This window comes from Phasianus colchicus, chromosome 1, assembly GCF_987193195.1.
Source record: "Phasianus colchicus chromosome 1, bPhaCol1.hap1.1, whole genome shotgun sequence".
Classification (NCBI taxonomy): domain Eukaryota; kingdom Metazoa; phylum Chordata; class Aves; order Galliformes; family Phasianidae; genus Phasianus; species Phasianus colchicus.
The window spans coordinates 189,218,576-189,242,581 of NC_143436.1; the positions used below are offsets into that span (position 1 = coordinate 189,218,576).

Consider the following 24,006-nt stretch of genomic DNA (forward strand, 5'->3'; position numbering starts at 1 on the left):
ATTCGGGAGTGGGAATCAAAATAAAATGCGAAAATTTATAACACGATAAAATTTGATCTGTGTGAATTATGTTTTGAATGCAGGACAGTACAGTGGCTACTGGAGCAGAGAGTTTGAGTTGATTTATGAGGAAGTGAGAGATCTGTGTTCTCCTGGAGTCCACGTATGGACGTGATGAAATTGCAGACTCTTTGTCAATGCCACATGATGGAGACACTGGTTCAGATACCCCGGGGTTGCATGGGGCTGCACCATTTATCATGCTCAAGTTGATCCATGCACTGGTAGGTAAAGTATGGGGCACGACACTGAGGAGATGACGACATCTGCTAGTTTTGGAGAACAACTGACAAGATCTGAGCTATGATGGGTGTGCCTACAGCCCCTTCTGTAACTTGTGGACATGCTTGCAACCATCTGCAAGTGGGCCTGTTCAATGACTTTATAATAGTTTGGTATTTTGTAGGATGGGAATTGGCAGACATAGATGTCCTGGAAGCATTTGCTCCAACCACCCACATTTCAAATGTGTGATGGAGGTGTTTTGAGGTTCAGTAGTCCACAGAGTTAGGAACACTCAGATACTGCTAATAATGTAGTCCAGAGAAACCCATGAACATGCAGTTTGTGTACATGTTCTAGAAGCAACCACATGTGTTCATGCCCGTGGAAAGGATACTGAGTATATATTAACTCTGAATCGTTACTGAGAAAAATACATTGGTTAAAATATCTCCCCCCCTCGGAAGGCAGACAGACTGTGGACACCAAAAGCCTGGAAAACTGAAAACCTAAAAGCTGGTTCCTATTTCTTTTTTACGTACAAGCTTTTCACTGATCTAGCTTTTTCCTACTCTTGAACAGTTGGTAGAGTGGGTGTTATATCCAACACCTCCGTGTGACAAATCTCAGCCTACATAATACTGACACGTTTACATTTCATTAACCATATGTGATCTAATTATGCTGCCAGCTAAAATACAGGTGCAAGTCCCAAAGGTATGTTTGTTGTATGAGCACAGTCCCTATAGAACCCTACAGTATCTTTGCCTGCACAGACCAGGGAGTTAATTTGACATTTGTGACTAACCTGTCTCAATTGAGATATGTAGAGAATAAGCTTAACACATAACTGAAATAAGAAGTGAGATGGAAGTGTGTTGGTATCTATGTATTTATACTGATAAACAAATAAAAAGTCAAGATGTTCCCAGAAAACAGCATACAAGCTTGTTTCAGTAGACTGATCATGACAATAAAGAAAACTTGCCGAAGGTATCCAGAATCCATAAAACAGTGCAACATTGCTATACTCTTTCTACAGAAAGTCTGGAATAAAGTGGCACAGATTTCGTAGTCCTCTTCTTGCTCTGTCTTGCTGGGATGTCAGCTCAAAGACATGAGTACTACATAATTTCACTTGTAGCAGTTTTATCACAGATTATCTTATTAGATGGGCTGTAGAATGGAATGAGTAAACTCTATGAATGTGAAAGCCAAGACTCTAAGTAAGAGGACAGGAACTAGAAATCAAAAGCCTAGGTGAAGAAGAAAGAGGACAGAATTTGGTAAAGAGAAATTAAGTGCAGAAATAGAAGGTGCTCAAGAAGAACAGTTTCACTGTTCACAATTTCTGGACCTGAATACTTAATATATCGTAGAATCATAGAATGACTTGGGTCGGAAGGGACACCAAGGATCACCAACTTCAACCACCTGGCCACCAGCCTCCAGGTCTGGTCCTAGATCAAGTTGCCCAGGGTCCCATCCAACCTGGCCTTCAACATCTCCAGGGATGGGGCATCCACAACCTCTCTGGACAGCCTGTTCCAGCACCCCACCACTCTCTCTGTAAAGAACTTCCCGATAACACCCAATCTAAACCTTCCCTCCTTGAGCTTAAAACTGTTCCGTCTTGTCATATCATTGCCTACCCTTGTAAAAAGTCAATTCCCCTCCTGTTTATAACCCCTCTTTAAATACTGGAAGGCTGCAATGTGGTCTCCTTACAGCCTTCTCTTCTCCAGGCTGAACAAGCCTGGCTCCCTCAGCCTGTCTTCATGGGGGAGTTGATCCAGCCCTTTGATAATCTTTGTGGCCCACCTTTGGACCCTCTCCAACAGCTCCTGTAGATTCTGGTAGAATCAACTCCCTCAACCACCTGGACACGCTTCTTTTAATGTATTCCAGGAAACACTTGACTTTCAGGGCTGCAAGCACACATTATATTGCTGGGTCATGTTGAGTCTCTCGTCAACCAAAACTGCCAAATCCTTTTCCTCAGGACTGCTCTCAATCCATTCTCTGTGAAATTTGTCTAATCAGCTATACACCACACATCTGAATAGCCATGGATTAGACTTAACAATGAAGACTTCAGATGTCCAATAGCTATTATTTGCTGTCCTCTAAAAATAGTGATGGAGGCATTTGTAATGAAACTGTTCTGTTAATATGCATGTATGCACGAGAAGATGCTACAACTTCAAAGATCAGCATTTTTCCTGATGTAAAAAGTTTATTTAGCTGCATCAAAAAAAGCCTGGCCAGCAGGCTGAAGGAGGTGATTCCGCCTTTCTGTTCTGTGCTGTTGAGGCCTCACCTGGAGTACTGCGTCCAGATGTGGAATCCTCACTACAGGAGAGACATGGATCTGTTGGAGTGTGTCCAGAGGAGGATCACAGAAATGCTCCAAAGTATGGAACATCTTCCCTGTGAGGACAGGCTGAGAGCTGGGGCTACTCGGCCTGGAGAAAAGAAGGTTCCCAGGAGACCTGAGAGACCTTTCAGTATTTAAAGGGGAGCTGCAGGAAAGAAGGACACATTATTTAGCAAGATAAGTTCTGATAGAAGAAGGGGAAATAGTTTCAAGCCTAAAGAGGGTAGATTTAGGTTGGATACAGTGAGGGTGGTGAGGCACTGGAACAGGTTGCCCAGAGATGTGGTGGATGCCCCACTCCTTTCAAGGTAAGGCTGGATCAGGCCCTGAGCAACCTGATGTAGCCTGATGTAGCCATGGTGTCCCTGTTGATTGCAGGGGAGTTGGACAAAATGACCTTTGAAGATCCCTTTCTACTCTAAGGATTCTATGATTCTTCTATTCTATGAAAGAATAATAAGGCTGATTGCATTGAGTTTAAATATTATCTAAAAAAAAAGTGGCAAATACAAGTAAATATAGATCCCAGGATGTTGATCACATTTTTAATATTGTCCAAACTTTGCTTGAAATATTTTAATCTGGAAAATATTGCATTATTCTAAAGTCCATGGTGATTTTATTTTGACTCAGCATAATCTTTACAATTGAAAAGTCTGTACTTACTAAGAGACAATTTCTCATATAAAAGATTCTGCAGTAAGAAAGGATATTACTGCCTTATTTCCAATAAAACATTTTTTTAAGTTATGAATCATTTACATGTGATTAATAAAAGGTCTTTTACCAATCATTTACAAAATGCATGTTATTTGGGTGCCTAACCTTTCTAATAAAATCTCAGTACTGAAGAACCCATCCCTACAGCTGAATAATCTCCTGAGCAGATCAGTATTTCAATATTAAGCAGAGATGCCTGACCTATCTGTGGAAAACTGATTGTGGAAATTGCATCCCCACTTAAACCACTGCTTAATCTGACCTTATATTCAATGCTGTGCTTCTATGAGATCCTGTCAATGTGCTTTTGTTAAGTGTCATTAAGTGTACGTGTGCTGCTAGTTTGTTGAACAGGAACATGAGGATTTCTCTCACAAACCAGAAATTAATGTTGTTGTGTGGTGGTTTTTTTTTGTTTTGTTGTTGTTGTTTTTTAATGCTTTTATTGTTTTACTAGCACTCTTTATAACTTTGTGCATCACTGTGTTTCTATCTACTTATTTGACCTGCTAGATATTCTTCTTTCTTGTTATGCACCCAACATCAAGGTACCTTGACCTCATCTGGTGCCCATATGTCATTATGAAAGATTAATGAAAACAATGTTGTATTCCCAAATAGTACCACGCACAGTTTGGAGTTACTTTACTGTTACAGCCTGAGTCCTTTTCTTTCATGGTGCAAGCTGTTTTATTTTTTTAGCCCAGAGAGTGCAATGGAACTAAACAAAAAGGGATGGCAGTGTCAATCCATCACATACTCCGCAGGGTTCTGGTTCAGCAAGTGCTCTGAGCCCTTTTGATATTTCTACTCTGTACAGTTCAAGTGGCTAAGTGGCATCAAATCAAAAATTGTCCTTCACTAGTAGGTAATAGGCTTTGAAGGCATATTGGACAAGTTTTTTGTTATCTGCTAGTATAAGAACAATGCCAATGAAGTAACTGTCTCTTTCCTTAATGACATCTTTCCTCAAAGTCTCAGACTCTGTGTGGCAATCAGTTTATTCATTTTTTCCTTGCAACACTTTCCTCTGAGCGAAACCCTTGACCCTTCAGCCTTGACTGAAGTAGAAATAGCTATAATACAGTGAATTCTGTAAAACCAGCACTTTGGAATAAACTTTCTGTTGGAGGTCGGTGATGGCTATCAAAATACTGTGATTTGTACTGACTATTGTATTGACAATATTTATGTTGTTAATATGCAAAATGTAGTTCAAAAATTTATCTGAAAATTTTAAGCACACATGTGGAGCTTTGGACGCTATTCTAAAACATTTTTTCCAATTCTGATGTCATAAATTTATAATTCTAATTTTCTAATGGTAATTCTAATGTTATTGTAATAAACAAACTGAAATGAACTGAGCAAATGTACACCGCTGAGTTGAAAAGACCAAGGACTGAGCTTAATCACTAAATTTCCTAAGTGTTAGTTCTGTCTGTGCTTCTCTTTTGAAACACTGCAGTGAACCTTAATAAAACAAATCTGGAAAAATAAGGACTGGATTTGAGCAGTGGATGAGAACTAATCTATGATATGTGTACTTATCCTGCTCCTTGTCCAGTATTTCATTGTGTAGAGGCTCTTGTGTGAACATGAAGAGACAGTACCCTTCTTGTGAGCTTTATAGTAGTAAATATCATGCAATTCTGAGTTTTCAGTTGCAATACCTGAACAAAATGTCAGCCAATTTGTTCTTGAAAAGCTAATGCAATCTGATCATGCCAGATCTGCCTAGTTTGAAAAGATAGTGATTCATACTGTCTCCAGCTGTGCCTGGGAATTATTTGGGACAGTCCTATTTGGTTCAGGCAGAAAAGATTCTAAGGACTATCACAGCAATTTAATGCCACAGAGAATCATATTTCAGTACTGGGGAATATTGTCCTGCACTGATTTATTTATTAGTAAAAATTTGTTTCCTAAAAAATACCTCTCTTAACCTGCAAGCAGGTATTAAAGAAAGCAGTTATAAATAATAAACACATAGTTGTTCAATCCACATGAATGTTTCCATAGTTGCTTGCTTTTCAAGGATCTTTATTTATTTGCAGCTCTCTATAGCTTGTTGAGATATTTAATAGCTGAAAATGTATTATTAAATGTGCCTTGTTTTATTGGAGTGAATAATGATACTCTAAGAAGAGCTAGCTGTGAACTCACTAAGTTTTAATTAAATGAATACATTTTGTACAAACATTACTGTCTATTGAAGAAGGCTAATTTTAAAAGAACAGGTATCTGAGAAATTAAGAAAGATAATGAATCATGTAAATTAAACTCCTCAGGATCAGACAGTCAAATATGAAGTAGGGCACTTTTTAAAGTAAAGATATATTTTCTCATGCAAAGTTTGCATCTCAGTTAATGTCATCTAGTGGGGTCTTTTGGGGATGAATTTCCCACTTGGGAATGGAGGGAAGAGCTCTAATATCCTTCAAAAAATTTACTCAGATAATGTAACATGGTTGTCCAAAACAATAATACGGTAAAAATTGTAAATATAAAGATTAGTCAGATCTCACAAAATTAAATAGATAGATAAAATCTATCTGTGTGCAGAGTTCTGAAGAAGAATAAGAACAGATTGAGTCAGTATGAAAAGTAATTCATTCTTGTCACCAAACCAAAACAAACATTTCTTGGCATAGAAATGGCTGTAGGTGGCATCACTGGGTCTGTCTCATTTTTTCTTCAAGTTCATAACTGTTGCAGAGATAATGTGCACTGAATGGAGAGTGAGATATCCAAGAGGTGATTCAACACTTCATTTTATTTAGCCTCTCCATTACTAACCTTAAGTGACTACCTTCCTAACTCCAGTTCTCTAGATAAGTATTTAAAATGAAGTTTGCTGAGTAATAATCTTCATAATGATGAAAGCTGTACAGTATGATTTGTAGAATGGTTTGGGTTGGAAGGGACTTTAAAGATCATTCAGTCTAAACCCCTTGCTGTGGGCTAGCTGCCTAGGGCCCCCTCCAAACTGACCTTAAGCACCTCCAGGGATCCATAACTCTGGGCAACCTGTTGCAGTGCCTCACTGACCACTGAGTAAAGAATTTCATCCTAACATCTAACCTAAATCTTCCCTCTTTTATTTTAAAACCATTCCTCCTTGCCCTATCACCATCAGACTGCACAAAGAGTCGATCTCCATCTTGTTTATAAAACCCCTTTAAATACAAGAAAGCTGCAATGAAGTCTCCCCGAAGCCTTCTCTTCTGTGGGCTAAATAACACAAACTCCCTCAGCCTTTCTTCATCAGAGAGCCTTTCTTCATCTCTCTCATCGCCCTTGTGGCCTTCCATGGATCCACTCCTACAGATCCACATCTTCCTTATCCTGGAAGTCCCAGAGCTGAACGCAGTAATGCAGGTAGGGCCTCATGAGAGAGAGTATCAGGTCCTTTGATCTGCTAGCTACATTTCTTTTGATTCAGCTTTCTATCATTGGCAAACTTGCTGAGAGTGTGCTCTCAGTTCAAATGTCTGTTTTGCCAAAATGAGTTGTTCAGGAGTGCTGGTACTAGTCCCAGTACAGACCCTTGAAAAACACCATGTGTCACCATTCTCCACCTGGACATCAAACCCTTGGCTGCAGCTCTTTGAATGTAATCATCAGGTAATTCCTTATCCACCAAGTGGTCCATCCATCAAATCCATGACTCTGATTTAGATACAGTGATGTCATGCAAGACGGTGTCATATTCCTTGAATAAATCAATATAGCAAGGCATCAAACTCTTTTCTAGAGAATATGCCTCAATATAAGTTTGTGTGATTAGAAGTAGGTAGCAGGGAAAAAGAATTTACGACGGCACAATTTTCCTCACAGATGTCTTCAGTGATCAATGCTATTACTAGTTTCATGTAGTGCTTTTGTATCCGATGTGAGTATAGTAATTTCAATCCAGATGGGTTCTAATGATAGGAAATTGTTAACAAGTACAAGGGAGAAAGAGTAATTGTAGAAGAATAATTAGATGGCTTTGAAGACTAGACTAAAATTATTTGTACTATGTGCTTAAAATTTTCTGGTTTTAAGTATTTAATCTAAATGGTCCAATCTTTGAACACAGTAATTCAAGGAATCTTCTATAAGTCAGCAAGAAATTCTGACACCTGCCACAGGAGGCTCAAGTCGTAAGTGCCTTCCAGAGCTCTTCTAATGTGCGCAATGATTTCTATTGTCTAAGTGTGGATCTCGGAGTGATGAAGTTCTTGTCTTGCCTGCCACAAATGCTCCTTTTTCTTTGCTGATCAATGTACAATTCTGCAATTATCTGAGATTTCAGCACTTTGGAAGAAAGGATGTGGTAGAAAAGAACAACTTACTTGGCAGTGATGTGAAAAAGGCAAATGTGGTCTTAGAATAGGTATTTCCCAGAAAAATGGAAGAGTATTTGTCCTGCTGTACAGGATTCTGTCTATCATGTTCAGATTATTGCAAACTTGTATTTATTACTGTCTGGGAAAGAAAGAATGAAAGTGGGGAGAGCTGTGGAGAGGGGCTGTTAGTGTAAGCTGAACCTGAAGAGCCTAAGAGTTGGCTTTGTTTAGTGGAGCAAAAGGAAGTCTGAATAGTATTACTGTATTTAAATACCTCACACTGGTTAGTTATGATAGCTGAAAGAAAAATGTTAACAAGTGTGGTTGAGTGTTAGAAGAATTCCTAGCTCTCAGGTGAATGTGGTTATAGAATAGCCTCACAGTAGATAAATGTTGTTTCCTGACTGTAGCTGCGTTGGAGATGAAATTTAGATGAAAAGTTGTTCACGTGTCACTGTGGGATGTTGGAGTCACCTCAGAGGAGGCCATTGAGTTTGCACTTTGCATACATGACCAGCAGTATGTGCATATGTATTTTAGAATAAATAATGGAACTGAGACATATCTGACAGCATATCCCCAGCATCTTCAAAAACAACAGCCAGGAGAAGAAAGTGATTATGAGAACATTGTTTTGGTTAATCTTGGTGAAGACAGTGAGACATAATGTATTTTCAAGTTAGTTTAATTTCACTCTCTAGAAAAAAAATCTTGCCATTAATGAATTTGGAAGTAAGCTGAGCTACAATACTGCAAATTGGAGGAAAAAAAGGCAATTTATATACTGGATGTAGTAAAGCTTGATAAATGGAACAGAGTGTATACATCCTGATGTAAAAATCTATACTATCATTCAAATAAACCAATTGTTATGCCATGTTCAAACTAGATAAGGGACAAGAAAAATGGCCTCTTATTCAATAACGTTAGCTAAAATAGAGGAAAATTCTGTGGCTTGTTCTTCATACTTCTGTTGCCTTTTCTTTTTGAATTCAGTGTGAAATTAAAAAAAAAAAAAAAAGAAAGTATCAACGTGGTTTTGTACATAAGGAGAATCTGCGAATTCTAAAGCAGTCTCTGAGTGGATTTTTGGCTGCCCGGTACACTAATAACAAAATAGGAAAGATTAGTTGATAAATTTATTTCAGTATGGGAGTGGATTCTAATTTGGGACTGGCCACACAAGAAACCAATCAAAAGAAACCCACACACCTGAGATATTTCTTAGTCTAATGCTAAGTGCTAGGCTGGAGACCGGATGTTTTGCTACTGAAATTTTATAAAATCCACAGTACTGACTGCATCAGAAATTGGAATTTCATTGTCCAAGGAGAGTGCTTTACTGAAATCTATATTCCTTTTATTACTTGGACTCACTATACAGTTGAGAAATTTGGACAAAAGAATTTTTGACTGGAGAGACTGAAGGAAACTTGTACAGTCATGCCTTACAGTTCTCACTGCTAGGATAAGTTCAATCTCTGCTTTAACTCAAGACAGAGGGAAAACGAAACTCACTTCACACATGAGTGATACTATACCTAAATCACATGAGAAAGGGTTGCTGTAAGTCAACAGCCATAGGTAAATGTTTCAGGTGAGACTCTCGAGCAGAGAGATAATAGCTTTAGCTAAATCAGGCATCTTCACCATAATGCAGGGCAGGTCATTTGCAGCATTTGGCACTAACAGTCAGAACAGAATGTTGATTTTGAGAGCTCTGGCAGCGTTCTTCCTTGCACTTTAGAAGTTTAGATGTATAATCCTATATTGGAGTAATGGGGTAGCTAGATACCCAAAGTCTTTTTAGTTTGTTGCCTTATCCAGAAGGGATAAGACTCCAAGAGAAATTCCACTTACATATTACTATTAATTTTTACCATGAGAATGGTAAGCTTTGGAGCAAGTTTTCCAGAGGGTTGTGAAATTTTCATCCATGATGTTGTGCAAAGCATGACTAGATAAGGCCTTGAGCCCTCTTTGAAACGGAGACTAGACTGGGTGACCTCTAGAAGCTGCTTCCAGCTAATACCACTCTATTACCATTCTGTTCCCTGGATTAATTGTGGTATTGGTGAAAATCAAGCAGACGGACCACAGTGAATTTTGTCCTATGTTATTCTTATTCCTTTCTCCTCCTAATACAGTATGTCAGGTACTGTAGTACTCTCTCAAAAATCCCATGAGACAGAGAGACTGTGATCCCTCTCACTGCAGTATTAGACAGTGGTCACTGGATGCTTCTAAACAATAATGGTGGAGCAGAACTTCTGAATCCCAGGCTAAGTCTGGATCTGCCCTTGTTTCAGGCAGCAAAGTACAGCTACAACCAGCAGAAACCAGAAGTAAATGGAGTCCAATGCTGAGTGACATGTGGGACATGAACAGTCATGCCATTCTGAACAGTGCTAAAGAGGAGTAGAGCTTCAAGTCCCCTTTGTTTCCCACACAGAAATGTGTCTGAATTTATTTGTGCAGATAATAAATGTTTTGCAGCAGATTGAGAAAGTTCTGCTCAAAATGTACTCTGGGAATCTTGACACATGTGAAAGAAAATTAAGCCCATGTTCCCTGCTCCTTGTCAAGAAAGAAAACAGATTCCTTTAGAGATGACAATGAAACAATAAACAGTGCTGGGCTTTGTGGGCCTACAGTATCTTTCTTAGATATCAAGTGAGCTAAAAGCTAAAAAGAGCTTCAAGATGGGAGGTAGGCATATCGGCTGTAGGATGATCCTTAATGCCAATTTGTTGCTAAGAATTTTTTTTTAATTAACATTTGATTTTCTTCTGTAGCTCTGGAAATAAATGTGAAGTGTGCAAATCTCTCTAATTTAATTGTTATTTTTAAAATAGATTTGATTATCTGAATCTCACTTCTGTAGTCTGTTTGTAGACATCATGACATCAAAGCAGTGCAGAGTGGGATTGTTCCATCCTGACTGACTCAGGGAAACAAACTAGACCTACTGTGGGCAGTGCTGCATCAAAAAGAAAACATTTTTATATCAGAACTATGATATGTCCATTTGGATGTTAGTATATCTTGAATTTCAGAGCAAAATGACTACATGATCTGTTGAGGTCCATGTTCTTAGAAGAAAGAGAATGTTATCAGTAAGTGGTTGTACTAGTTGTTACACTAAAGATTTCTGCCATCTTCTTGTATGTTGCAATGACTCAGTGCAATGATTTGATTTTTTTTTTTTTTCCCCTGACAAATGCAGTCAGACAGCAAGCAATATTTCAGTGTATCAAGAGATCTAAAGTGGACTCTAGCTTGAATAAATACTTGTCACAAAAAAAAAAGCGGATATATTTGTATTCACTTATGATGACTAAATTGAAATAATCTGATAGCTGCAAAGTAATTGAGCTGTGTAATTAAGAAGCAAGGGGTTAGGGGAAAGTGTATGTGGGAGGGTGGGATATGTTTGTTTTTGGCCCCTCATATTCACATTTTTTTTTATTCATAAATAAACAGTCATATATTTATTGTATGAAATATTTAGGGTCTGTGCCAAAGCTCAAAGAAATTACATGAATCTACTTATTTTACACAAATGCAAATCTGCAAACGAGGATACATGCATGTAAAGCATAGGAATTGCTAAGGAGGTAATTACGTAAATTCTGTCTGTATTTCCTCTTACTCATATTCTCTAACTATATATTTAAGTGGATCTAGGGCAACATTTACTCTTTCCTAATTAAAAATTACTTAAGTGAATAGAAAAATAGGGCCATTTTTCACCCCACATGAGAGCAGACCCTCTCATCATAGGTGCAATATAGAAAATACATTAAAGCTTGTTTGTTGTTTGCTGTGTATTGCTGAAAATATGAGGCTGCTTAATCTGTTTGTCCTAAAGCAGCCTTGTGTGTTGTGATTTTTCTTTTTTTTTGCACTGCTTCATGGATTGAAATGCCACAAGACATCTTTCTTTCAGACACAGGAACCTTCTGCAAAATGTATATTGTAGAATTTTATCCTGTGAATCAAGTAGGGGAGGAAATCATTCTTTCCTTTAATTCAAGTGTTGTCAAGACCAAGAACTTGTGACTAAACCACTGTATATCTCATTGAAAGACATTTGGTCTAAATGTAGGGCCTCCAGGAGATGATTAATCAGCTACATTCTTTAATTATGTTGCAACAGTTAATTACTCTTGCTGTTAAAATTTGTCTTGCTTCCAATCTGAATGTGTCTGTCTCCATGGAGACATTCTTCTATGGAAAGAATGAGGCACTATGACCTCCCTGCTCATAGAGGTTTCTATTTATTGTATTTTTTGTAAACTGTTTCTCCTAATATCAGGCTACAATTGTCCTGACTGGTGGACGCATTCTGATAGCTTAGTGTAAATAAATTTATATGACTATGTGAGATATCAAAATCCATTTCTGGCAGTTCACATGCTGTTCTTTGTAGCTATTAGAAATTCTTGTTTGTTAATGTGCTTGAATTTGCTCTCTCCTTGAGCAACTTAGCTTCCAGTTTTGATTTCCATTCACCTTGGCTATTAGCCTCAGGAAAATATTCTTGCCAGTCTCATAGATTTCACCTTCATAAATGACATCTTGAAAGAAGAAATTAATCTTCCTCAGGGAGAGGCTTGCTTATTACTGATATTGACCTGAATTTACTATGTTGTGATGTCAGGGAGCAATTACTCAGGGGTCAACCGATGGCTTGAGGAGCCTGCTAAAAACAGACTGATCCCTTTATCTCTCTATTTATTTATTTATTTGTTTGTTTGTTATTTTCTCTGGTTGATTTCTTTACATCTCTTTTTTAAGCTTTTAAAGTCTGGGATTCAGAGCCAAAGATGACTCAAGGCGGTCCATAACAAGTTCCTGCTTTCTCTTTCATTGTTTGTAGCTCCTAAACTCACACATACACCACCCTACAGAGGGATCTGGATAGGCTGGATAGCTGGGCTGAAGCCAATGGAATGAGATTCAACAAGACCAAATGCCGGGTCCTGCACTTTGGCCACAATAATCCCAGGCAATGCTACAGGCTTGGGGCAGAGTGGCTGGAAAACTGTGTAGAAGAAATGGACCTGGGGTTGTTGATTGATGCTAGACTGAACATGAGCCAGCAGTGTGCCCAGGTGGCCAAGAAAGTCAATGGTATCTCCTGGCTTGTATCAGAAATATTGTGACCAGCAGGAACAGGGAATGATTGTCCTCCTGTACTCAGCACTGGTGAGGCTGCACCTCGAGTACTATGTCCAGTTTTGGGCCCCTTGCTGTAAGAAAGACATTGAGGCCCTAGAACGTGTTCAGAGGGCAATGAAACTGGTGAGGGGTCTGGAGCATAGGTCTTACGAGGAGCAGCTAAGGGAGCTGGGATTGTTCAGTCTGGAGAAGAGGAGGCTCAAGGGAGACCTTATTGCTCTCTATAACTAACTGGAGGGAGGTTGTAGTGAGCTGGGGGTTGGCCTCTTCTCTCATGTCATTAGCGATAGGACTAGAGGGAATGGCTTCAAGCTGTGCCAGGGAAGGTTCAGGCTGGACATTAGGAAATATTACTTCTCTGAAAGGGTGGTCAGGCACTGGAACGGGCTGCCCAGGGAGGTGGTGGAGTCACCGACCCTGGAGGTGTTCAAGGAACATTTGGATGTTGTGTTGAGGGACATGGTTTAGTGAGAACCATTGGTGATGGGTGAATGGTTGGACTGGATGATCCTGTGGGTCTTTTCCAACCTTAGTGATTCTATGATTCTATGATTCTATTTAAGTAGAAATCTATCTAGGATTTTGAAGTTTTGACATATACCTGTCTACAACTAAGCTTGACCAAAACAATTATATCTGACTGAATATTTTTTTTCTATTTCCTAAAACATGTTTAATATACCAGAATACTTTAAAAGATGATCAGTGCTAAAAATCTCATTTTACTAACCTGGCATACAACAGATAGCACATTCTTGTGCAGTACTCACAGTGAGAGGGTAGGAGAAGGTGGGTGGGGAGAAGGTGTTTGTAAGGTCTATTAGCAATAGCTAATAAATTACATTCATTTCCTCTACTGAGTCTATTTAGATTGTTCCTGGTGAGCAATCTCCCTGTCCTTAATTTATGAGATCTTTTCCACAGTTTTTTTCTTCCTCTCTTCTTTGAGGAGGAGTGACAAGGCAGTTGTGGTGGAACTGTCCACGAGGTGAAACAACGACGTACATCAAATATAAAAAGGATTTTTAAAATAAAACAAAACAAAATGACTCTTGGTTGCTTTTTATTTGTGGTTTGTTGATTTAAGTAAGTAATAAATTTAAATAAATACATACTTATATATCTCCTGCAGAGATGTCAGGTCACATTCTGGCTCATAAAATTAAAACAACACCCATCAAGAATGGAGAAAAAGAATAAAAATGTGTAACCTCATTCACATGTGAAGATATTATGAAATCAGAAACTTTGTCATCATTTAAGAGCTATAAAGTTCTGGTAAAAATAGTATTCATGATGTTTCAGAAGGCAGATTCCAAAATCTTCAAAATAAGTTTTATATCCTATTGAATTTCTTAAATATTTGTCAGCTTACATATTTCTTGAAATCATTGCAAGGAACCGCTGGACACCTTTTAGTTTAACCTGTTGGTGAAAGCTGGACCTTAGATTACATTCTCTAGGATCTCTCAAACCAAGACTGCAGTGAAGAATATTCCACCAATCCATTGGACTACATATTCCAATCTTTATTTGGTTTCATGGTGAAGAATATGCTTCCTATATCTGGATGGAGTTTTCCCTGTAGCATCTGCACTCATTGTCACTTGTCTGGTCACTGTGGATTGTTGTGATGAGAGCACTGACATCTTCTTAGTAAAAAATTTGTGAAAACACTGCCAGAAGACAGTGTTTAGATCCCTCTGACCTTTCTCTCTTATAGTCTGAATAAAAACAAATCTTTCCACCTTTATTTGCTTGCAAATTTATCCAAATTCTATTCAACTTGGTGGCCCTCAGTGGCACAGTATCCAATTGCTCAGTGTTTCTCTTAAACTAGGTTGAACCAAAACTTTGTATTGCCAGCAAACTGCCTTCTGTCTCTGAAGGCATCCTCACTTTCGGAAATAAAAATGTATTTTATGTTTTATATAGAGAGTGACAGGGACAAGGGAGTGATTCCTCCTTTTTCTCCCTTTCTTCTCTTCCTTTCTTTCTCCAGTTATGGATTTGGGGATCTGTATTGATTTTTGCATTTCAGTTCATACTTCATATGGACTAGATTTAGAAAATGCTTAAAAATCAGCCCCAGAGGTGAATGTATTTTACTTCATTTATTCTAATTTATCTTTTGAAGGAATTTAAATTTGAGAAAAATGATGACATTTTCCATGCAACTTGTTTCAAGGTTTATTGCACTAGTCCCTATCACATTTTTTCATTAGAGTAAATACATCTATGTCTGAAGTGTTTTCAAATTTGTTCAGAGCTCAAATATGCTTTTAGGGAAGGAAGTAGTATCATGATAGTCTGATCTGTGGAGTGTTTTTAGTGTGAGCTGGAAGTGTTTGGTAACTTCTAGATTGGAATCCAGAGGAATCAGCTGAATAAATTCTTCCTGTTTTATGCATGATTTATTTTCTTGAACCATGTTTTGCCTATTCCAGGCCACTGTTTATAAATGTTATTACTGCTAAATATAGTAGGATGTAAAAGAAGATGTTGTGAACAAAACAGCCTACTTGCCTTTTTGATATTCATTAGGCCTTGAAATATCTCTACTGTTTTCAAAGAACAAAACCTTACTGAATTCCTTTTATTTTTAATAGAGGAGCCCTTTCCCTTTCCAGTAGGCATCAAATATTGACATCACTCAGTTTTCCCATGTAAGTCTGTTTCTGGGATTCACTTCCTCTTCTACAATTAGGAATCACAACTTCAAATCTTTTGAGTTTTTTTCAGTGATTTTCTATGTACTTGTTTTTTTTTGCAGAAGTAAAACAAATTATTGTTTTTGTTCCTGCTTTACTCTGTAGCAATACAGATACGAAGTGCAGATTAATATCTGCACTCATATGCTTGATAAATTCCTTAGAATTTACTGAGTTAGTGGACGGTTTGGTACCAAGCCATGGCCTCAGCTTACCATCAATAAAATACACTTGTTTGATTGGCTTTAATTGCTCATGTGCAATACAATGTCCATTACAACGTGTAATTCATTATGCTTGGTAAACCATCTGTATGCCAGAGCTCTCAAGTTCCGTTCACTGCTCAGTCAGTACAAGAGATGCTTTCAGCCCTCAGTTCTCTCCAGAAAAAGCTTGGGCACTCTGCTTGTCAGGAAACGACGACTTCTAGAAATAAGGTAAAATGTAAAGTCATTTTTGTTTTAATGTGTTACCAAGCACAGAAGATTAAACCAGATCTCTGTTGTTTTTTCTGCTTTCCTCTGCACTGCATGCCTGAACAGTCCTCCAGAATGACAGGCAGCATCTCTGCAGACAGGGTGAAGGTGACGCATGACACATCCTTCTGAACACCAATTTCCACATTCCAGAGCTCAAACGTGATGACAGTTCAAGAGTAATGGTGCTGATGTGTCACAGTGGACACATCTACACATTAGAGTGGATTAGAAACCTCATCCAAAGACCACTGACAGGCCCCTTAGACACCCTGTTGCTTTGGGTTTGCCCTCTGCCTCTGACAGTGCTGTAATCATTATTCATTGTCATGTGGCACTGAAGTAAGTACAAATTTCATACAACATTCCTGGGGATGTTAGGAATTTCTCTTCAAACAGACAAAAAAAAACCTTTCCTTTTTGGAAAGTCCTGTTTTTATGTAATCCTAGGACCTGACTGTGTGCTGCGTGGAACAATCATTTTTCCTTCTGGCCTCTGGAGTACGCTACTTTTGATGTGTTCACCATCATTTACTGAATTGGTGGAGTGATATTTAATGATGTTTAGATGATGGCAATGACAGAATTGCAAAGATTAAAGATGACCTTTTAAAACACTCTATGAGCTCTAGAGTGAGATATGCCCCCATAGATAAGTGCTAAAAGCAACTGAGAGCTGTCAACATCCTGTGAAATCCCTAGGAATGAGGAGAGCAAAGCTCTCTTCTCTATAGCAACTGCTCAGCATTGGCCAAGGCATTTCCCAAGGCAAGGCTTCTCCACAGTTTCTGCACATACCTATTGACTTCTGTTTTGCAGATAAAGCTGATATGTTTACAGAGAAGTAAAAAAAGGAAAAGGAAAGGGAAGAGGAAGAGGAAGAGGAAGAGGAAGAGGAAGAGGAAGAGGAAGAGGAAGAGGAAGAGGAAGAGGAAGAGGAAGAGGAAGAGGAAGAGGAAGAGGAAAAAAAAGAAAAAGGAAAAGGAAAAGGAAAAGGAAAAGGAAAAGGAAAAGGAAAAGGAAAAGGAAAAGGAAAAGGAAAAGGAAAAGGAAAAGGAAAAGGAAAAGAAAAAAGGAAAAGAAAAAAGAGAAAGAGAAAGAGAAAGAGAAAGAGAAAGAGAAAGAGAAAGAGAAAGAGAAAGAGAAAGAAAAAGAAAAAGAAAAAGAAAAAGAAAAAGAAAAAGAAAAAGAAAAAGAAAAAGAAAAAGAAAAAGAAAAAGAAAAAGAAAAAGAGAAAGAGAAAGAAAAAGAAAAAGAAAAAGAAAAAGAAAAAGAAAAAGAGAAAGAGAAAGAAAAAGAAAAAAGAAAGCACATTTTATTTCTTAGATTTCAGAAATTTGGACTGGGCAGACGCATAAAACTAGCTAGTATTTTTATTCTTAAAATGGGTTGTATGTACCCATTTAGTTCTCAAGCTCAGGAAACTCTATTTCTTCATGATTCTCTTTGAAGAAATTCTGTGCCTTGAAATCAGCGTGGGGTTTTGCTTCTGACTGTTCTGTGATGCTCTACATCAGACTTCTGCCTTAAATAAGGTCAAAAAAAGGTGCACAGTGCCAATACTTGACATGTGGATACAAGACTCCTGTCAGTACAGATGCCAGTCTCAGCTGCATAGCTCAGCTGTTCTTACTAATAAACGCCAAGTTGTTATAATGAAAGAACTTATAAATTAAGATCCCACATATGTGAATTAAGTATTGATGACTGGAGCCAACCCTATGAAGCTTGCACTTTATTCTAGATGACATACCCGTTTACACTGAAACATTGCTTAGAGTTTAGCTGAGGTTTTAGCATCATTTCTGTTTAAGAAGTTTTCGTGGATGATGTGATGCATCCTCTTTGGGGTACCCTTTTGAGTAGTCATTCTACTCAAGTCTTTGCCAGCCCCTAACACAGGCTCCCCTTTGGCTGCCAGCTGGGTACTGGAGGATTTGGCTCCTGACTTGCATTATATGTGCTGAAAAATTGCCTGAGTGTTTGCCTCTAGGCCAGGTATCAATTAGCAGTGCTGCAAGCTAACAAGAGACTGTCAATAAAATATTCCTCATTACTTGTTGCCGTGCATTATTGATGCTGAATATTGTCAGAATGATGTTAACATAATTCTTCCTCTGTCTTGCTCCAGATTGCTGGCACTAGCCAGTGTAATCTCAGCAGTGAGTGTTTACTGTGTCAGTCAGAACTTGTTTATTTTTTCCTTGCAGTTTAGTGGCTAATTCTGCTTCTGGTTATGGATGCTCACACTTTGCTCTCTGGTGAATCACCCTGTTACTCAGCAGTCACTCAATGTCTGTTGCTGGACATGTGTCATTCTGTGCAGTGCTGGACACTGAGGGATGTTTCCAAACAGAGGAAAATGTCTCTGTGTGGGGCTGTTAGGGAAATTTCTACTCCATTTAGGGAGCTTTGGAGAGCCTATAATATATCCCTTACCCTGAGATTGATATGTGTGAGCTTTATGCATATATTTTAATGGTCCCATTGCATAATTAGAATTTAAAATACCAAAAGAGAATCTGAAGAGGGGACAGAAAGGAGGCCTGAAAAACCTGGGAAACTTCTGCTGACACAGGACCAGCTCAGCTGAAATCTCCAGCAGCAGACACAGATGGTGAGTGCAACACTGCCATCTCTTGAATACCCTTTGTAATATCTGGTTTTCCACGGATTTCTTTCACTCAGTATCGAAGCTCCTCTGCATGCATGCCAGCATGCCAGGCACTGCTGCCTGGCTCTCAAAGGCTCAGCAATCTTACTGAAGTTGAGACGCACTGAGGGAGGAAAACAAACAGTGAAGATGTGGCCAGGAAATAGTAGAAGCTGATAGAAGTCTGGTTGTGCTGTTCTGTGGAAGGTTTGTTTGTCAAATCCTTTTTCTGAGGTGCAAAGACTGAGAAGGTTCAAGGATAAGGAGACCATTAGGTCATCTACTTTGGATGCCTGCCTGTTGCAGCATGTTCCATATTTTTTTTTTGTACTGGGCCTTGGAGCTTGTTAACCACTAAAGAGGAGCTTCTAGAAGGGTATCAGAGATGGAGCTGAAAAATGAACAGATTGAGAATCTCTTGGTGGTTTGAGTTACCCTTATTCTTAGAAATGCATGTGTAATATGCACTTGGAATGTGTTCAGCTACAATTCACAGCTACTACCTCCTTATGCCTTTCATTGCTGATAGGTCAGATACCTGGTATTTTTGCTTCTGTGGAAGCATGCATGTAATGGACATACATTTCATCTACCTTTAGCAAACTGAGCATGCACTTCAGAGGAAAAAGAAAAGAAAGGATACAAATCTGTGAAGCCAATGACATCCTGGCTTGTATCAGAAATAGTCTTGCCAGCAAGAGCAGGGAAGCGATCATCCCTTTGTACACAGCACTGGTGAAGCCACACCTTGAGTGCAGGGATTATTTAGTCTGGAGAAGAGGAAACTCAGGGGAAACCTTATCGCTCTCTACAACTGCCTGAAAGCAGGTTGTGGTCAGGTGAAGTTTGGCCTCTTCTCCCATGTAACTTGTGATAGGACAAGAGGTGATAGGATCAAGTTGCACCAGGGGAGATTCAAGCTGGACATTAGGAAATACTTATTCTCTGAGAGAGTGTTCAAGCTCTGGAATGGGCTGCTCAGAGAGGTGGTGAAGTCACTGTCCCTGCAGGTGTTCAAGAAATATTTAGATGTTGTACTGATGGATGTGGCTTAATGGGAAATATTGGTGAGAGGTGGATGGATGGGCTGGATGATTCTGGAGGTCTTTTTTAATCTTGGTGATTCTATGATTCTATGATCAAAGCAATTCCTTAGTCTCTCTGAAGATTCAGAAGCAGACTGAAAATATTCTTTCAATCTTTAATAGCAGGAAACTGTCAGTTGTAAATAAAATCAAATAAAACAAAATGTAAAAACCCAGAGACTTCAACAAATAACAGAATGTCCTGGAACACCCACTGTGTACTAGTCCTTCATTTCCATGAAGGCAGCACTCTCTCTTTGGGAAATGCTAGTTAGTTGGTGTAAAATATATATCAACATTTTATGTAAAACATAAAATCCACATGAATGAACTGAGTCTTGTCAGATTTCTCTAATCTAAATCTATCTCCATGTAAATAGGTAAAGCTTGTACACAAAAGAGAAATCACATAAAATCACACTCAGTTTACTTCTTCCCATTTTATATTGTTTAAGAAGCTTGAGGGAAAAAAAAAATCAAGCTACATATCTCAGTGAATTGAATTGCTAATCTTTAATTCTCATTTCCCTTTTGTCTCCTGAATCTCATAACTTATGATTTTTAACATTGTAACAACTCAATTCACACTGCTATAAAGCTTGATCTGGTTTTATTTCTAATCTTCAATTATGACATGATAATTGCTTTATCCTTTGTACAGATCGCAAGGATGTGTTGAGCGACATTTCCATAACATCATCCAATAAGAGGAAAAAAAAAAAGAAAAAAAAAGCTGTAATCCAGATTTTTCCTGTTTTTTTTTCTTTTCACAGATTTTTTTTTTTTTGCTTTTCACAGATGTTTTAGTATGCAAAATTGTGATTCTTCTTCCCTTTGAACATTTCATACTATATTACCATATTGTCCCAAGCCACTCAAGCTTCCTAGTTAAAAAATTGTATATATCCTGTAGATAGTCAATTTCTTAAGTAACTGTTCAAAACCCACAAACCACAAACCTTTAAGTAGCACAAAACTCACAGGTTACTTTCTAGGGAGTAAAGGGTTTGGTGTAATCCTGTTGTTTTTGTCTTTTTTTATCCAGATCCGTATTTTCTATTTGGTTTTATTTTTTTTATTATTATCTGGATTTTCTGTTTTACATTCTGCAAAGAGGCTTAATATTCCAGGATATCTGGATAAATTTCTTTATGCTGTTCCTCCTTCCAGACACAGCAGTATGTCCTTATTCATTCATTTAAGAAACCTGGTACCATGTCTCAAACTTGTGAACATGGACTACATGTGAGCTGGTGACAAATTTTAGCACAAGTCACAAATCACAATGGTGATATCTTGCATCCACTCACTGTCAGGGTAAAAATGTGTTTATTTAACAGCATGCAGGACATCCGATTATTCTAGATTAAAGAACAAGGAGAAGAAAAATGTCACTAAAACTGTGAGATCATTTTTGATAAGCAAAATCAAGCTGCTTTTTGAGGTGTTTGGTCTTTGCTCTTGCAAAATCAGTTTGGCGTTGAAAGAAGCCAAACAAAATTTATATCACACATGGGAAGAATAAGGTGAGCAAGGGAGACCTGCTACTGCCTGATGCTCCAAAATTCTTTTTCTAATGTAGCTTTGCGAACATAAATCTCTGGTGAATTATTCTTCATTACTTCCTTACCCATCTATAGTGCAGCTGAAAGGACTCTGAAGGCATGATGAGCCACAGCCCAATTACTTAGCAAGCTAAATCACCATTATATTACATGTTCTGACATTAGTATGAAGAAGTGCACTCCAGCTGTAATTGCACAAGAGACCTCATGATAGCATTCTTCAGATAAGCTGCACTTAGATATATGATTCCAGTTTTGGGGCACAGATGAACATGACTGTACCTGTTCATGTGGGGAGCCTGAGTAAAGTCTACAAAGTTATTCACAACCTTGATTAACACTGACTCACAGGATATTCCTAAACCTCCAGGAGGGCTTTGGTCTATACTCTGTTCTCTCTGAAACATCCCTTCACCAACATCAGGGGAAGACTTCCATGTTCCCTGAAAGGAAGACAGGTATGCATGCTGTGGCCTGAATAGTGTATTGTGCTTATCAAGCCTGTGTTGATCAGAAACTGTGCTATTTAGTAGGTGCTTTCAATTGGCCCCAATATATATATATATATATATATTTTTACATTGCCTTTCATTCCTTTTTTCCACCTCCTTGATAAACAACCTGTTCTATTTTTCCCCATCATATCACATTCAGCTCAATTTACATATTTTTTTTTTTTTTAGCCAATTATTTAGTCAGAACACTAGCAAACAATCAGTGTCTCTCCTAGTAAAAGCCTGTTGCTATCTTTGAACAATCCTCACTGAAGAGGAATCCCTGGTTCTCTCACTTCACTATCTATAATGTCTTGTACTTTCTGCTCTTATTACTTACAATTTAGTTATGTCATGGCTGACCTCTATCTTTTCCCCTTTTTTTTTATCAGCAGTGTCCATACTCTGAGGAAACAAAATTGTCCCTACAAAATTTCAGTCTTCTGCTCTGAACTTCCCCCTCAGTTGCCTATTAATGGGCAGAGATGTTGGAGTGACACTTGTTTTATTACTCTCCATAGTCAGTAGCTATTACTGCAGACAAAACAGGCATATGGAGCCTGTTAAAATGTCTGGTGTTAAAATATGGGACAATTTGCATTCAGAAAGGAACAAGATATTATGAAAAGTTTTTAAGTTGAGGGAGAGAAGATTTAGGTTGGATGTTAGGGGGAAGTTCTTTACAGAGGGAGTGGTGAGGTGCTGGAACAGGCTGCCCAGAGAAGTTATGGATGCTCCGTCCCTAGAGGTGTTCAAGGTCTGGTTGGATGGGGCACTGGGCAGCCTGGTGTGGTATTAAATGTGGAGGTTGGTGGCCCTGCATGAGGCAGGGGGGCTGGAGATTCATGATCCTTGAGGTCCCTTCCAACCCTGGCCATTCTGTGAAATATCCAGCCACAGGCCAACAAGTTACATAATTTGGTATTTGGAGCAGCAATGTACTCTAGTGGTAGAACTAACAGAGTTGAGTCACAGTATCTGTGTCTGTAGAACAAGAGTGCTGATAATAAGGACATGATGTCAACACTGTCAATGCCGATTTTAAAAAGTGATTAAAATTGATATTTTAAACTTGATTAAACTTTTCTCTGGCCCTGGAGACTTAATGCCCGTTTGGTTGGTGTACAATAGGCGTCCTTTCGAAGTGCATGTTCCAGTTTAGCTTTATTCAAAAGGAATCCAGCTGTCATACTCCTTGAGCATTAATCACATAAAACAGATCACAATAAATGGGAGAGATTAGGAGATTCACTTAATAAATGCACTTTTTGTCTGAACTAAATGAAGATGCACCCATCATTTTTCAAGAATCTGCTGCAGAATGAAAAAACATACCCAGTTTCTTACATGTTTATCACTGGTATTATTCAGATGTGAGAAAATGAGAATCTTGGGTTTCTTTTGTAAGATATCAAGCTGGTCTTGACTGAAATATCTATTCAGATGACTTTGGTAAACCAGCTTGACAAGATGTAGAGAATTGAGAACAGTGCAGAATAAATATTTGAATTTCTTAATCTTATCCTCAGATTGCTGTCATTCCAAATTGAAAATTCCATTTTTCACAAGGTTCAGCAGATGTTTAACACTGTTGTACATATGTGGAGATGTAAGAGAACGTGGCTGCCAGGAGTTATTCAGCAAAAATTAGTCTGAGGCAAGAAGTGATATATGAGCTCCGATCAGAACAAATCACTTCTACTGTCTGACACCAAATCAAATGATGGAGTCAATTTATGACCCTGACTACAAATTCAACCTTAAGTTCTGTTGCATATTCTGTTTGCTTTCAGTTTTAATACATAAAGGTTATATTAATGAAACACTCCTGCAATTAAACCATTTGAGATCATCTGAATCCTCAGGGACAGGCAGACGAGGTCTAAGGATAAAGAGCTATGTGTCTGTTGCTGTGTTATATTACATGAAGATCTATGGTGCACCAAAGGAAAAGTGCATGTATGCTACAGCATTCACATTTACTTTTTATTGCCATACTACAGCCACTCTTTTTCTTTCTTTTCCAAATATACTGTGACTTGATATTAGTCAAATACTTCTGTGCATTTCACACTCGTTTGGCTGAATATTTGCTGAACACTTGACGTGTCAAAGGGAATGGAAA

The 24,006-nt window shown here is 38.3% G+C and overlaps 1 protein-coding gene across 6 annotated transcripts in view; it reads left to right on the forward strand.

Moving 5' to 3' along the window:
• The window catches only part of GRM5 (glutamate metabotropic receptor 5), a 249,549-nt gene that overhangs the window by 21,225 nt on the left and 204,318 nt on the right, over positions 1-24,006 (forward strand). The gene's annotated exons all lie outside the window — the stretch shown is intronic.